This window comes from Callorhinus ursinus, unplaced genomic scaffold (assembly GCF_003265705.2).
Source record: "Callorhinus ursinus isolate GAN/ISIS: 27379988/994484 unplaced genomic scaffold, GSC_fseal_2.0 scaffold3, whole genome shotgun sequence".
Taxonomy (NCBI): domain Eukaryota; kingdom Metazoa; phylum Chordata; class Mammalia; order Carnivora; family Otariidae; genus Callorhinus; species Callorhinus ursinus.
The window spans coordinates 62806060-62821480 of record NW_027397065.1 but is presented as its reverse complement, the minus strand read 5'-3'; the positions used below and the strand labels follow the sequence as shown (position 1 = coordinate 62821480).

At 42.5% G+C, this 15421-nt stretch overlaps 2 long non-coding RNA genes across 2 annotated transcripts in view; one reads left to right on the top strand and one right to left on the bottom strand.

The window, feature by feature from the left end:
- Nucleotides 1-15421, bottom strand: part of LOC141372395 (uncharacterized) — a 97221-nt gene that overhangs the window by 50118 nt on the left and 31682 nt on the right. The gene's annotated exons all lie outside the window — the stretch shown is intronic.
- Nucleotides 231-11614, top strand: LOC141371469 (uncharacterized). Its single transcript, XR_012376435.1, has 3 exons — nucleotides 231-389; nucleotides 1875-1946; nucleotides 10014-11614. It is a non-coding gene; the product is annotated as an uncharacterized lncRNA (long non-coding RNA).

Here is a 15421-nt window from a genome sequence, read left to right as displayed (position 1 = left end):
CCTAGATTCCACAATGTTATCAGTCATCAACAGATTTCAACCTTCCTTGAAAGTGCTTCCAATTGTTCCAGTGGCTAAAGCGACTTGAATCAACACTGGATATAGCAAAGAAAACAAACCACTTATAAACTTTCCCATACCTGCCAAAACTGGAAAGCTATAAATAGGGGTAGCAAACACTGTTCAAAAATATTTCTCTGGGAGAAAACAGGCGGAAAAGAATGAATAATTTTCAAAGAAGTGAGGATTTTTTTTTTTAAGTTAGTTCATTTTGCAACTTGGAATTTCTATGGCCGTGAGGAAGTGAGGAAAACACAACTCAGCCACGATGATAGGTTTCTTACATCCATGAGAAAGCAGAAGTGGTATCGGCTTGAAACAATTACATGGTAGGCCATATTGATAGAGTTATCTCATTTTCTTTGTTATTCCTCCTACTGCTTTTGGGAGAAGGAAGTGCTTTTTCCATATCAGCGTCCTTTTGTACTTTTAAGAAGATAAGCTCTTTTCTCCCCAGCGAAAGCTGTTCGTCAAGGTCACTGGACAACTGGACTAGAACTCAGGTTAAAAACCCACAGTAATTTCTGGTATTGAATTATCCCAAGTATTTCTTTAATCATAGAGTTTGTTGTTGTTTCTAAAGCAGTAACCTCTGTTGTTAAGTGCTCACTATTATTGTTCCAAGGAACAGAAATCTTTGGAGTTTAACAATTTTCAGTCCAGAATCTTGCTTCCGCCATTACTAGCTGGGTAATGCAGGGCAACTTGTTAAACTCTACCTGCCTTGGTTATTCCAGAAATGTCCCATGTGTTTTGCTTCTTGGAGCCCTTGATTAGTTGATCTGGTTATTGATTCAATGATTGAAAATAATCTAGTTAGAAAACAATCTGAGGGGATAAGGTTATGTCTTTAGTGTGCAGAACCCTGCCTCACCACTAAATTCCTCTGCTGTAAGTTGAAAATTAAATGACAGCGGATGTGAAGTCCTTGAAGTAATGTGTGGCAATGTAAGGATTCAATAAATGCTGTAGTCACTTTTAATAATAAACACTTTCTGATTAGAATCACAGATCAATCGTTTCCCTGATTAAAGGAACTTCATTTATATGTACATGTATGAATATAAAATGACAGCAAATATCATACACATGTCAATGACACCATTCTTCCAATGGTTGGTGGAGCCGTTAACTTTACCCTCCTCATCCACAGCACACAGCCTTGGCAACTCCCCTTCAGAATAGATGCTTTGTTCACTCTCACTAGTTTCCTCCCCTCCATTGGTAATATGAAATATTCCCTTTTGGTGTCTGTCCTTATGAAGGAGAAGACCCATAAGACCAAGAGTATTCAGAACCTGGAATTAAATGCTGACGTGGCCCTGGACTCCATGTGCAAAACTTTGACCTTGCTGTGGTCACTGATGAGCTCATCACTATAGAAAATGTTTCTCAGGGATGCCTGGGTGGCTTAGTCGGTTAAGCGTCTGCCTTTGGCTCAGGTCATGACCCCAGGGTCTTGGGATCAAGGCCCTCGTCAGGCTCCCTGCTCAGTGGGGAGCCTGCTTCTCACTCTGCCTGCCGCTCCCCCTGCTTGTGCTCTCTTGCTCTCTCTCTCTCTCTGACAAATAAATAAATAAAATCTTTAAAATAAAATAAAATGCTTCTCAAAGTCAAGAAGAAAGTCAGTGGGACTAAGGACTGCTTATGGACCTCAGCACATTATGCTGTTTCATTCCTTTCCTAGAGAATTTTTAGAACCATGCCATTGTCTAGCTGACATAAAAAAAAATACACTGTGTGGGGTCCACCTATATGTCTATGCACTATATATAAGTAGTTTTTAATATTTTTTCATCCTTTCTTATCTCAAGGTCTAAACAGCACAGAAAAATATGGTTGGAAGACTGTGGTAACTCAATGGGCTGCTCTTTCAGAGGAGACAGGTGGGAGGATGTGTTACTCTGGGTTCTCCAAGAAGCAGATACTAAAATGGGATGAAACATGCCAGGATGGAAAAAGGGAATGCCTGTGAGAGACCGCATGTAGGGAGCTGGTGTGGCTCGGAGAGGCAATGAAAGTCCGTCCCGGATAGAGCAAAGAGGGAAGGAAGGCTGGATGGACACATCCTCCATTGTCCTGCAGGTTATAAAGGTTCAGCCAGGTGGGCAGGGGGTCCTTGAGTGACACTCAGCGGTCAGAGGAGCCCTATGTCACCCAGGCACAGACCTGCCTTGGTATCCCTACTGTGTGCAGTTGTTGGCTGGGACAAGCCCGAAGAAAGGGTGACCTTGGTACAAACAGGGGATGCACCTCAGATCACAGAAGTGGGGGTCAATTTTGCTCCCTGAGGTTGGATGTCCACAAGGTACATTCTCATGGCCGCCCCAGGAAAGATGGTCCCTAACTAGCCCAGGATCTCTTTCAGAGACCTTGGACAGCTGGAGAAGTGAGAAAGGCTGCTTGTGGAAGACAGGTGCCGACCCCTCCTCAGGTCCCCAACACACACACGTGCACACACACACACACACACATGCAAACCGTGCTATGAATACGCAAGCACTAGGGGAGACCTGTGTACTCTGAAAGGCACAAAGATACTTTTCTACAAAATCGTGTGTGTCGGACCAAGTCCCCTCAGTTCTGTGGGGACCTCAGTTCAGTGAACCACCCCGTCGTGCTGACCTGGTTCCTCACAGCCAGCTCCTCAGCAGGAGCTTTGGTTTGTATGTCCCCTGACACGAAGAATGTCTTAACAGTGGGGTTGTTGAAGAGTTAAAAAAAGAAAGGAAGGAAGGAAGGAAGGAAGGAAGGAAGGAGAGAGAAAGAGAGAAGGGCAGAGATAGAGTGAGAGAAAGCCAAGAGTTTCTGAATCACATGGCAGGCCTCATTCTGCATTTGGCCTGGAGCAGAGAAAGAACCAGGAAAGCTCTAGTTAACTCCATCAAATTCCCCAAAAGGGAGGTGGCCTTGTCAGCTGGGGGGCAGGAAAGTTCTTAAAGTCATTAAAGTAGTTAAGTCAATGAAATGTTTGTGGGGAAGTCAGCGGGGTGTTAGTGGAGCAATTTCAGAGATAAGTCCTTTGGGCACTGGAGCCCTCCCTGGAGGCATCCCCCTTCAGTGGGAGACACAGCTGAGCAGAGTGGATGGACAGGGCTTGCACGGAAGGAGAAACTGGACAAGCTGGGCAGCCAGGCTGAGCTGGAGGAGGACAGCCCAGAGTGGGAGCAACAATGCGTGGACAATGCCCTGCTCCAGCGGATGTTGGAGGAGAACCTTGCCATTCATTCAACAGTTTTGGACAACCTCCTAATCTTTATGCCGGGCGCTGTGAATGCAATTCACTATCAGCGTAAAGAGAGGTGGTCCTTGCTCACACGAGGATACACTTTAGTTGAGGAGACAGGCATTAATAAAATAACCCACAAGTAAGGGTCAAAATGAGACTATGGCAACTGCTTTAAATGGGCCATGTGCATTCATGCTGAGAAAAGATATAATGGGGAGATTCAGTTTATTCCAGAAAGTTGGAAAGAGTTCCCTGAGAAAGTGCCTGCTAGGTGAAGTCAGAAGAGTCAGACAGCCTCAGAGTTGCCCAGAGGAGCAGGGACAGTGTGGCCGCAGAGAAAGCACACATAAAGAGGCCCTTTGGTGGGAAGAGAAATGGCACCTGGGAGACTGGGCCACGGAGGGAGGCCAAGGGCACTGCAGCCTCACAAGAGGCTGGAGATGCATCAAGGGCAAGATTAAAGTCCAGTGAGCCCTTCTAGAGTCTTCTTTCCTGTCCCAGGAAGCAGAGGAGACTATTGAAAGTTTAAAGAAGAGACGTGAAATGGGCTCAAGAGATCATTAGGGGACCAACGTTGACATGAGTCGGCAGTGACTCAGACGTAGGCTGAGATAGCAGGACTGGCTCCTGGGGTTCTGGCTTGCACAGCTGGCTGAGCAGGGGTGCCTTCGCAGAGACGGGGAAGAGGCTTGGGATGGAGGTGGGACGTGTGCCTTTGAGATATCCAGGAAGAAATATCAAGCAGGCAATCGCATACAGGGCTCTAGTCTCTGACAATGGGGTGAGAGGGTAGCCTACATTGCATTTTGTTCCAGGGTCCTAGCATGGGGGAGGGAAGATACACTGGAGAAGAGAGACGGTGGGGGCAGGGCTCCTGGAGGCTCTTTGCAACTCCTTGATTCTCTCCCCAGAGCCACCAGAGCAGCTTTCGACACTGAGCACTTGAGTTAGGATACTCAAGAACTTCTGCACTGAGTAAACAGGGCTTGAAAGTACCTGATTAGCAAAAGGATCAGAGGGGATCTAAGAGGGGGCTCTTGAGCCCTTGATGGAAGGATGTCCTGGGGACTCATATTTGTTCTTCATACCCCAAATGTGAGCTATCCACGGTCTAACAACAGTTTTGACCTTCCCTGTGATTCGGTTTCCTGGGAACCCAGAAAAGCACAGTGTGTTCCTGCTCATGGACACAATGTTATCTTTGGCTTGGCCTGAGGCTGCCCCAGGCGCAAAACAGTCCAGATGCTGCTCCTGCCACCTGGAGGACAGAGCGGGGATGGAGCCTGGTCCTCCTGCTTCTCTCCCCCAACAGTGCAGGGGTACAGAGGCTCTGGGGTGAGCAGGGAGACATAGACCTGGTTTCCACCAAGAAGTTGTGCAAATCAGTGTCAATAGCTCCAACAAGGGTTCCCAGAAGCTGGGTATGGGCACCAATATATTCCTTGGGAGACAACAGGACCCCCTTCTACCAGATCACCCATGGGTCCCTGCTATCCAAAAGGAGATAATGGGTGGATGAACCACAGGCAAGTCTGTTTTGTCTGTTTTTATATGTTTTAAATGTTGTTGGAAATCTTCCCAGCAGGGGGTTAAGGACAGATGTGCCCTCCGAATTGGGGAGAAGAAACTAAGGAAGGCACCTCAGCCCTCATCTCTTCTCATCTGGGGTCTGTCCGTTTGCATGAAGCATGTATTTTCACCTGCTCAAGAGTTCAGCAATAAAGACCCCACCTCTGTGGGCAAGACCTGCAATTTTCCTGCTTTGCCTACAAGTGGGTGGGTGAATTGTATTCTGCAGCAGTCTTTGGAAACCCATTTGGCCTTCCTACTAAACTCTGTCTCCTAGTTATCAGCCTTGACAATACTACAGGTGACTTAAATAATCTTTATCTGCCCAATTCCTATGTCTACACTGAGCAAGGAACAGGAGTGTCACTTACTGGGCCCCTTACAAATCCAGCATATACAGAAGACTATCGAATACATCAACCCTTAGGGATCTCGCTTTGGCTTAAAAGTGAAACATCCTCCCATTTGAGAGAATTCAGCTCTTTGGGAGAATTGAGCTTGACTTTCCAACTGCCGTATCGATTATGATCTGAGACAAGGATATAATAGATACTTTTTTCATCAATAAGGGTGAATTAATCATAGAACTATTACAATGCAGGCAAGACTGAGAAAAAATGTTTTTATGTTTTTCCCTGCACTCACAGACCGGCTGTGCAGAGTTCTCTTCCATCGGCACCTCCAAACCCATTTCTACCTGTCTTCGCTCTCCCCTGCCCCCACCCCCTGGGCTTGGCCTGTAAGGATCCCATCAGTGGGCTTCTGTTGGGTTCAGTCATGGCGGGGGGGGGCACTGGCAGGAGATCAGAAGGTGGGGGAGAGTGAGGTCAGGGTATTTTTGATCCCCCTCTCTACTGGGCTGTTGGGGTCCTGTGGTCCTGTCCATTTACTGAAGGTCAAACTCCTATCAGAGGGTTCCTCTTCCACATTACAGCTCTTTACTAGGTCCTGGTAACTCCGCCTTCTCTCCTTGCCCCTTCAAGCCTAGGGGTGGCAATGCCACTCACTGTTTCAGCCCCATGGTGCCTCACTGTCCCTTCTGACTCCGGTCCATACCTCTGCAAAGAGCTCCCTTTTAAACACTCTCTAAATACTGCCTTGAATGTACTCTGTTTTCTGTTGAGACCCAAGTACTACATACACTGCACTACAAAAAGTGGATTAAAAGACATCTGCATTTCAGTCAAGATTTCTGGCTATGTTCACCCATTCCCTGCCATGTACAGCAACCAGTCACCTTCGAGAGAGATGTCTCTTTGGGACATTCTGCCCCTCAAAAGCTTATGTCCCCGCATAGACACTGTTTACAAGCTAAGCCCATCAGTGGGCAGGGAGAGCAGTGCAGCATATGAGCATCAGCGTTCTAAATGTCTCCTGTTCCACATGACTTCGGACATTTGATGCCCCAGAAATCTGCGACCTCCATTAAATTTAGAGATTAAAATATGTGATGTGATTATACATTTCACAATGCCTTCTGCATGCCTCTCAATATCAATTGAAAAGACCAAATAACACTACTATCGTTAACCCATGTGTATTTGAAAAACAGAAATTCTTATTACCCCACCTTCCCTCCTCCCAGAGAAGGAATTGAGGAAAAATGACATGGTTTTAAATGTTCATGGCTGAACATTTCTTTAGTGAGAAAAAGAAAGAATGTTATGTTCTTATGCCCTCCTGAACTTAGCACTATATGTGTGTGCTATGGAGCAAAACTCATGATTCTTTATTTAATTAGAAACCCTTATTCTTTGCTCTGTGCAATACTGAATGAATGGTTGCGATCAGGTTTGGAGTTCATTAGTCTCGGTCCATTTGCTCTCAGAGTGCTTGCTGAGTATCCTGGAGTTAGTTGGGAGGGACTGCGAAAGGTGCTTGTCTGTACTGGACATTTTCCATCTGGTCCCCAATGTGGAGAAATTTGGCCTTGCTGACTCTGGATAATAGAGAATAATGTGGGGTGCCTGGGTGGCTCAGTCGGTTAAGCGTCCAACTCTTGATTTTGGCTCAGGTCATGGTCTCAGGGTCGTGAGATGGATGGCTGCGTTGGCCTCCCTTCTGAGTACAGAGCCCACTTAGGACTCTCTCCCACTCTCTCCCTCTGCCCCTACTCCCATGCTCTCTCTCCAAAATAAATAAATAAATAAATAAATAAATAAAATCTTAAAAATCGAGAATAATGCACTTAACCTTTTGCTGAGCATATATTGCGAGACAGGTATTGTACTAGGCATTTTACATGTAATATCTCCCAATATTCACCACAACAGGGCAATAAGTTATTATCATTCCCATTTTACAAACTGAGAAACTAGTGAAATGATTTCTCTAAGGAAAGAGAACTAGCGAGTGTTGGTCACAATTGGGACTTGGGTTAAAAACCTCAAAACTCTAAAACACTTCTTTCAGTCTGCCATTTGGTCCCTTGTTTCTGGGCAAAGGTAGGGCTTTAACTTTGTCACTAACTAGCTATGTGATATTAAATAATTCTCTTTATCTCTCTGGGCTTCAGTTTCCTCATCAGGAAAACAAAGAAGCAAGGCTAAAAGAAGTTTAAGCTCTAAAATAATTTGATACTAATATTTATATAAAAAATAATCCCCTGATAACAGGTTGTATCCGTCAGGATTCAGAAGTCACTCTAGTTATATAAGCCAAAAGAAATTTAATTCAGGGATTTAGGTATTTATACAAGTGATTGGAGGGCTAGAGGAGCAGGTAGTGGGGTGGTGTGCCAGGAACGATCCCCAGAACAACCCTGCTGATTAATAGGTTGGGATGTGGGACCCCTGTGCTAGAAGCAGGTGTTAAAGCAAAATGATTATGGGCTCAAAGTCAAACAGCCCTTGGTAACTTACTCCAGCTTTTCTATTTCTGAGTTGGGCAATGTATACAACCTCTCTGAGCCTTAATTTCTTCAGCTATAAAATCAAATAACAAATATGAAAATACTCAGGACAGTTATTAGCACATAGTAGGTAATCAACCAAGTTTTGCCCTTTCCCCATCCAATGGGGGTAGAAATATGCTTATTTGAGAATAGTGGGGGAAAAGAGTGCAAGCTGGAACAATGGGAAATAATGACAGAGGTACGATGGGGCCAGAGAATAAAGATTTTCCTTAAAATCAAAAAGTTAGTAAACAAGCTTGAATTCTACAGGTGATAGGGCTGACAGCAGTTTGGGGATAGAAAAGTAATATGAGAATTTGGTGCTTTGGGCAAAAATACGGCAGCCATATTCAAGAAGCAAGTTGTTCTCACAATGGTTAATAAGAGATGCATGCCTTTGCCAACCTCTAAAAGAAGGTTCCTTTCAATTTCATGGAAAATGCTCCTTTGGAAGCCATAGAAGTGGACTTGAGTCCTTATTATTGGGAAATATTTAATTGAAACAAGGCCTCCCACTGTCAAGCTTAGAAATAGATTGTATCCTCCCAATAGGTGCAGTCTGGTGGGTCTGCGCCATACACCCTGTGAGCCACAGGTAAAAAGGCTGAGAAATAGAGTGATCATGGTAAGACACTGATCTAACTTCAAGAAGGTACAACTGTGTGGTAATTGCATTATGAGAAAACAGTAGAGATCTTCCAATATGCCAAGGCATGAGTTTGGGCTGAGAAATCATGTGACCTCTCAGTAATACAGCATCTGTAAAATCATTCAGGATTGCAAGTGATTAAAACTCAAGTGAACTTGGACATAGAAAAAAATAATTTCTTCCAATGTCAAGAAATTTTAGAACTAAAATGTACCTTAGACTGTATCTAGGAGTTTTGTAGAAGTAGATTTACCCTCCCAACAGGTGCTTAAAAATTTTGAGTGCTTGGTGAAATTTGATAAAAATCATAGACCATCTACTTCCAAACCCACATGTTTTATATAAGGTAACTAAACCCAAAGGGTTAAGTAATTGGCCCAAGGTCACCAACTAGCTAGTAGCAGAGTCAGAACTAGAACTCACATCTCCTGACTTTCAACTGAACATTTTATTCTTCACTCCATCTTGCCTTTGGCTCTTGTTTCTGAAGGAACTGGGTGTCCACGCATCATGGTGTTGATATGAGAAATGTTCAACTAATATCTGTTTCTGGGATCAAAAATAGGCCATTATAGCCATCTTCCTGTGTCTCTGTGAGGTTCTTGGGACCCTGAGGTCTCCATGATGACATCCCAAAGGGGAAGCATCAATCGTACAATGCACTCAAGAGAGTCATAAAGAACAGGCTCATACACTCAAGCCAAAGGACAAGTTCCAGGGTAGGGGCTGTCTCGGTACGCACAGATTTCTTCCAAACCCTTGACTGGTACTGAAAGTATTAAACATTTCCTCTGTTTTCCTCTAGTGTCAAAACATGAACACCACAGAGGCAAATCAGGGTCTTGAAATACTACCAGCAAATCTTACACATATACCAGGGACCAAGAAAGTGAGAAAGAGAGAAAGAGGGGGAAGAAGGGCGAGAATACAAAAAATGAAGGACTAGAGGAGGGAGAAAGTAGACAGATGCACGTGCCAACAAAGCCATTTTTCCCTGGGCCACACCCTCCATCAGAAATCTGAAAGCTGGGCTCTAATTCAGGAGCTCAGACGATGTTTTGATTCTCTTTCCGTAGTTTCTAGGGGTCTGATTCTTACCAAGGATTCCCACAGGAAAATTGTTATTCTCCCAGTTTAGTGAGGATCATTGACAAAGACCAATTCTCTCTAAGTGACTCACTAAAGGCGGAGGGAGAAAGTCCAACATCTCTAAGCACTAGGACCCACCCCCCCCAGCCTAACAATTTGTCATAGCAGCCACTCCTGCCAATGGGCGCCTCCTGCCCCAGGTCTGTCAGTGGTAACAGATGCTTCACAGAGGGTGGCCCTCTGTGATGGCGTCCAAGAGCAGTGACTCCTCTCACAGACTGAAGAAACTCCTCTGTGAACCATGGAGAAAGCTGTCAGCACTTACTTAAGTCAGTGTCTTCTTTAGGTCTCAGGGTCTCTCAGCTCTTCCAGTGGTTTCTATGACATTCGACCAGAGGAAGACTGCACGTGACTCTCCCAGCCCCACTTCAGAGGCCCACTCCCAGCAAGTCCCTGGTCCCCTTTGATCAACACGAATGCATTTTCATATATACCCTAAAGAAAAATCTCATACGTGTTCACAGGGAGACCTGGCGAGACTCTTCACTGAAGCACATCTGTAATGGAAACAACCTGGAAGCAACTTAAACATCCATCCCCCAGAGATGAGACGAATAAACAAACGTTGCTGCATTTACAAAATGGAATAAACACAGCAGATAAAAATGAATGACACATAGATAAATGCAGCAACCGGGATGAATTTCAAAAATATAATAATGAAGAAGAAAAACAATAGGTACCATTTATATATCAAGTTTGAAAGCATGCAAAATCATGCTTCTTTAGTCTACACTGAGAAAGTGAGGAGAGACCCAAAGAAAGTGAGAAAAGAAGTTGTGGATACTTTTGGGAGAAGAGGATTCAAGCAGAGGAAAAAGCAAGAGCCTAGGGCCTGAGGTGAAAACACGTTTGACGGGTTTGAGTAAGAACTAGCTTGTCCGTGTGGCTGGAATAGCGTATATGCAGGAAGGGAGAGTGTAGGAAAGAAGGCCAGAGATGTGGCCAGTTGTCAGACGCTGAAGGACCATGTCATAGCTAATGTAAAGTTTAGAAAAGGAAGCGTGTGGTGAAAGGCCTAAAAATAAGGCCCGATACTATGTCCTTAGTTGACATCTGGGGGATAGTAGGAAGACCTCAAATGGTCTACCTACAAGTCCCCCTCCCCATTCTGCTCCCCCAGAAAAGATCCCCTAGCCAAACAACCAGCTTATTATCCAATGGACAAGGTGCAGCTCCTGCTGATCTTTAAATTATTCAACCAATTACATCCTTCTGGGGAATCAGGGGGCACCCCAGCCTTGACACCAAAAAGCCTGCCTCCCCCTGGTTGTTCACTCTGAGTGCAACCCCCTGCCATGCATGGCATGCAGTGTACCCCTCCCCCAGACTGTGACTCAGTCTCCTCTGTCCAGTGCTGGGCGTCCTGTGTCTGACCATTAGCCATGTCCGGAAGCCCAAGGTGGGAATTCCTCCCTCACCAACGGGGTGGACAGGAGACGATTCTAACAGGGTCACCCAACCTGACTTATGCTTTAAACAGAAGCTGGCTACTACTGAAACGAACTAAAAAGACACAAAAACAAGAATACCAAACACAAGGTTGTGCATCGTCCAGATGCAATCATTATCTCACATAGACGAGAGCAGATGTTGTAGAGGGGAGACATGGCTGGATTTGAGATAGACTGAGAAGGTGCAGCCAGTAGGATTTGCTCGGAAATTGAATATGGGTGTGAAAGAGAGAGAGCAGTCAGGGCTTTTGTTCTGATGACTGGTTACCATTTATTCATGTAGGGAAAACTGGGAGAAGGGCTGTTTAAAGGGAAAGAAAGGATCCAGCTCATTTTGTGAGGCTTGTATTGTCTTGATACCAAATCGAATTCAAGAAGACAAATTGCATATAGATCAGTTTCACTTATGAACATGAATGTGAAAATCCTAAATAAAATACCAACTAGAAGGGGGCACCTGGGTGGCTCAGTCAGTTAAGCGTCTGCCTTCGGCTCAGGTCATGATCCCAAGGTCCTGGAATGGAGCCCCACATCAGGCTCCCTGCTCACTGGGGGGCCTGCTTTTTTTCTCTATCCCTTTGCCCCTTACCCTTACCCCTTCCCCTGCTCATGCTCTCTCTCTCAAATAAATAAATAAAATCTTTTAAAAATATATATCAACTATCAGAATTGAATAATTTATTTAAAACATAAAGCATGGTCAAATAGGGCCCATTGAAGAAAAATGGTTTAGGAAGAGAAAACATAAAACTATTAAAATAATTGATCACAGTGACAGAGTAAAGGAGAAAAATCACATGATTATCTTAACAAATGCAGAAAAAGGATTGAATAGGGGCACCTGGCTGTCTCAGTCTGTAGAGCATGCGACTCAATCTTGGGGTTTTAAATTAGAGCCCCATGTTGGGTATAGAGATTACTTAAAAAAATAAAATCTTAAAAAAAAAGGAAAAGTATTGCATAAAATTCAACATGTAAGTTTTTAAAATAAACTCTTAGAAAACTAGGAATAGAGGGGAACTTCTTTACCCTGATAAAAACTTTCTACTAATGATCTACTGCAATCATCAAATTTAATTAGAAAATTTTAGATGCAATTTCCTTTCAAGTTAGGAACAAGACATGAATGCCTTGGTGTCACTGCCACACTTAAACAGAGTTCAGGAAGTCCTGGTCAATGCATTAAGACCAGGAAGGAAGGAGACCGAATTGTTACTATTTGCAGTTACAACACCATGATCAAATGCATGGAAAACCTAAGAAAAGCTGTAAACAATTATAATTAAAAGGGAGTTCAGCAAGTTTATTTTATACACACACACACACACACACACACACAATCACAGACACACACAAAACTTAATAATGTTTCTATAAACAAGCAATAACCAATAGAAAATACAATAGAATATAAATACAACTCATACTAGCAACAAAAACTATAAAGCATATAGACATCAACTAAAGAAAACACAAGAACTTTATAGAGAATAAAACTTAAACTATTAAAGCACATACATATCAGAAAACTTAAATAAATGAACATTAAATATTATATATATTAACCATTTGCTTTAACATCATATAGAGCTAATTCTTCCTTGGTCAATCTCTAAATTCAACATAATTACAATAAAAATTCCAGAAATAATTTTTGATATAAAAATGGATTCTAGAATTTATGTGGAAAAATAAGAATTCTCAAAGGGTTAAAGCAAAACCAAAAAGATGATAAATCAGGTACTAGGACATACTGAAGGAAATGAAGAAAACCTTTTTTAATAAAGCTAACACAGGTGGTGGACTGAGAGATACCACCAGCTAAAACCCACAAATGACTAAATGTCAAGATGTGGAAAGAAATTCTTGTAATTCGGTTAAGTCAATATTGAAAATGAAGTTCAAAGCAGAGAAAATGGGGAGAATAACCCATCCTATGAGAAAATAAGACAAATTAGAAAGTCATAATCATAAAAACCAGCAAAGTCAGGAAACACAGTAAGGAAAAAAAAAAAAAACATGGGCAAACATATAAGTAGGCAAATCACAGGAGGAAAACCCAAGTGGCTAATAATTATATGAAGAATATACTACCTCATTAATTTAAATTAAAACTAAAGTGATATACAACTCAATACACAGAGATTGGCAAAAGTTAGAAAGCCAGAGAATAGCAGGTACTGGTAAGGATGTAGAAAAACAGTAATCCTCGTACACCACTGGAAGAAGTACAAAGGATTGCAGACTTCCTAGAAATCAACTAGCGATGCTTAGTGAAATTAAGATGCATACCCACAACCACCCCTAAATCCTACTCCTGTGTATGTAATTCAAACAAATTCTCATTTAAGTGTGTACAAAGACATATTAGAGGATGTTCATGCCAGACTGTGTGTGGTAGCAAGGATTTGGAGCCACCCTAAATGTCCATTGATGGGGGAAATTGATAAAGAAAATGTGTGATAGGGTACAATGGGATCCTATGTAACCATCAGACGTAGTGAACCAGATTTTCACATAGCAACACAGATGAATCTCAAAGTGTTGAGTAAAAAAAGAATAACAAAAAGATGAGATTCAAATCTTGACAGCAATTATGTAAATCAAAAATAATAACTGATGCATAATAACATTATTTTTTGAGGATATATATGTCCACATAAACAGCGGGAGGATGGATTTCAAAGGTAGAGTACAGTATAGCAAGTGTGCATAGCAGGAAGGGAGTGATACTGCAGATGAACGGGGAGAACACAAAAATAAGAAGAGGGGCCTTACATGGATGGATGTTGATAATGAGTCATGAAGAGAAGAGTTTTCCTAACTCAATTCTGCCCACTGGAGGCCTATGAAAGACAAAGCAAAGAAAGGAAAAGAACCAAAAGGGGTGTTGAAAAATCCTTCCAGACGATCTGTTACTTGATGCTCTGAAATGTCTGTCTCACTTCTTCAGAAAAGAATGAACCCATTCTCTAAAAAAATTCACGGAAACCAATGAAAATGAAAACACAACTGTTCAAAATCTTTGGGATACAGCAAAGGCAGTCCTGAGAGGAAAGTATATAGCAATACAAGCCTTTCTCAAGAAACAAGAAAGGTCTCAAATACACAACCTAACCCTACACCTAAAGGAGCTGGAGAAAGAACAGCAAATAAAGCCTAAACCCAGCAGGAGAAGAGAAATAATAAAGGTCAGAGCAGAAATCAATGAAATAGAAACCAAAAGAACAGTAGAACAGATCAACAAAACTAGGAGCTGGTTCTTTGAAAGAATTAACAAGATTGATAAACCCCTGGCCAGACTTATCAAAAAGAAAAGAGAAATGACCCAAATCAACAAAATCATGAATGAAAGAGGAGAGATCACAACCAACACCAAGGAAATACAAACAATTATAAGAACATATTATGAGCAACTCTATGCCAGCAAATTAGATAACCTGGAAGAAATGGGTGCATTCCTAGAGATGTATCAACTACCAAAATTGAACCAGGAAGAAATAGAAAACCTGAACAGACCTATAACCACTAAGGAAATTGAAGCAGTCATCAAACATCTCCCAACAAACAAAAGCCCAGGGCCAGATGGCTTCCCAGGGGAATTCTATCGGACATTTAAAGAAGAATTAATACCTATTCTCCTGAAACTGTTCCAAAAAATAGAAATGGAAGGAAAACTTCCAAACTCATTTTATGAGGCCATCATTACCTTGATCCCAAAACCAGACAAAGACCCCATCAAAAAGGAGAATTACAGACCAATATCCTTGATAAACATGGATGCAAAAATTCTCACCAAAATACTAGCCAATAGGATCCAACAGTACATTAAAAGGATTATTCACCATGACCAAGTGGGATTTATCCCTGGGCTGCAAGGCTGGTTCAACATCCGCAAATCAATCAACGTGATGCAATACATTAACAAAAGAAAGAACAAGAATCATATGATCCTCTCAATAGATGCAGAAAAAGCATGTGACAAAGTACAGCATCCTTTCTTGATCAAAACTCTTCAGAGTATAGGGATAGAGGGTACATACCTCAACATCATAAAAGCCATCTATGAAAAACCTACAGCGAATATCATTCTCAATGGGGAAAAGCTGAGAGCTTTTCCCCTAAGGTCAGGAATGCGGCTGGGATGTCCACTATCACCACTGCTATTCAACATAGTATTAGAAGTCCTAGCCACAGCAATCAGACAACAAAAAGAAATCAAAGGCATCCAAATCGGCAAAGAGGAAGTCAAACTCTCACTCTTTGCAGATGATCTGATACTGTATGTGGAAAACCCAAAAGACTCCACCCCAAAACTGCTAGAACTCATACAGGAATTCAGTAAAGTAGCAGGATATAAAATCAATGCACAGAAATCAGTGGCATTCCTATACACCAACAACAAGACAGAAGAGAGA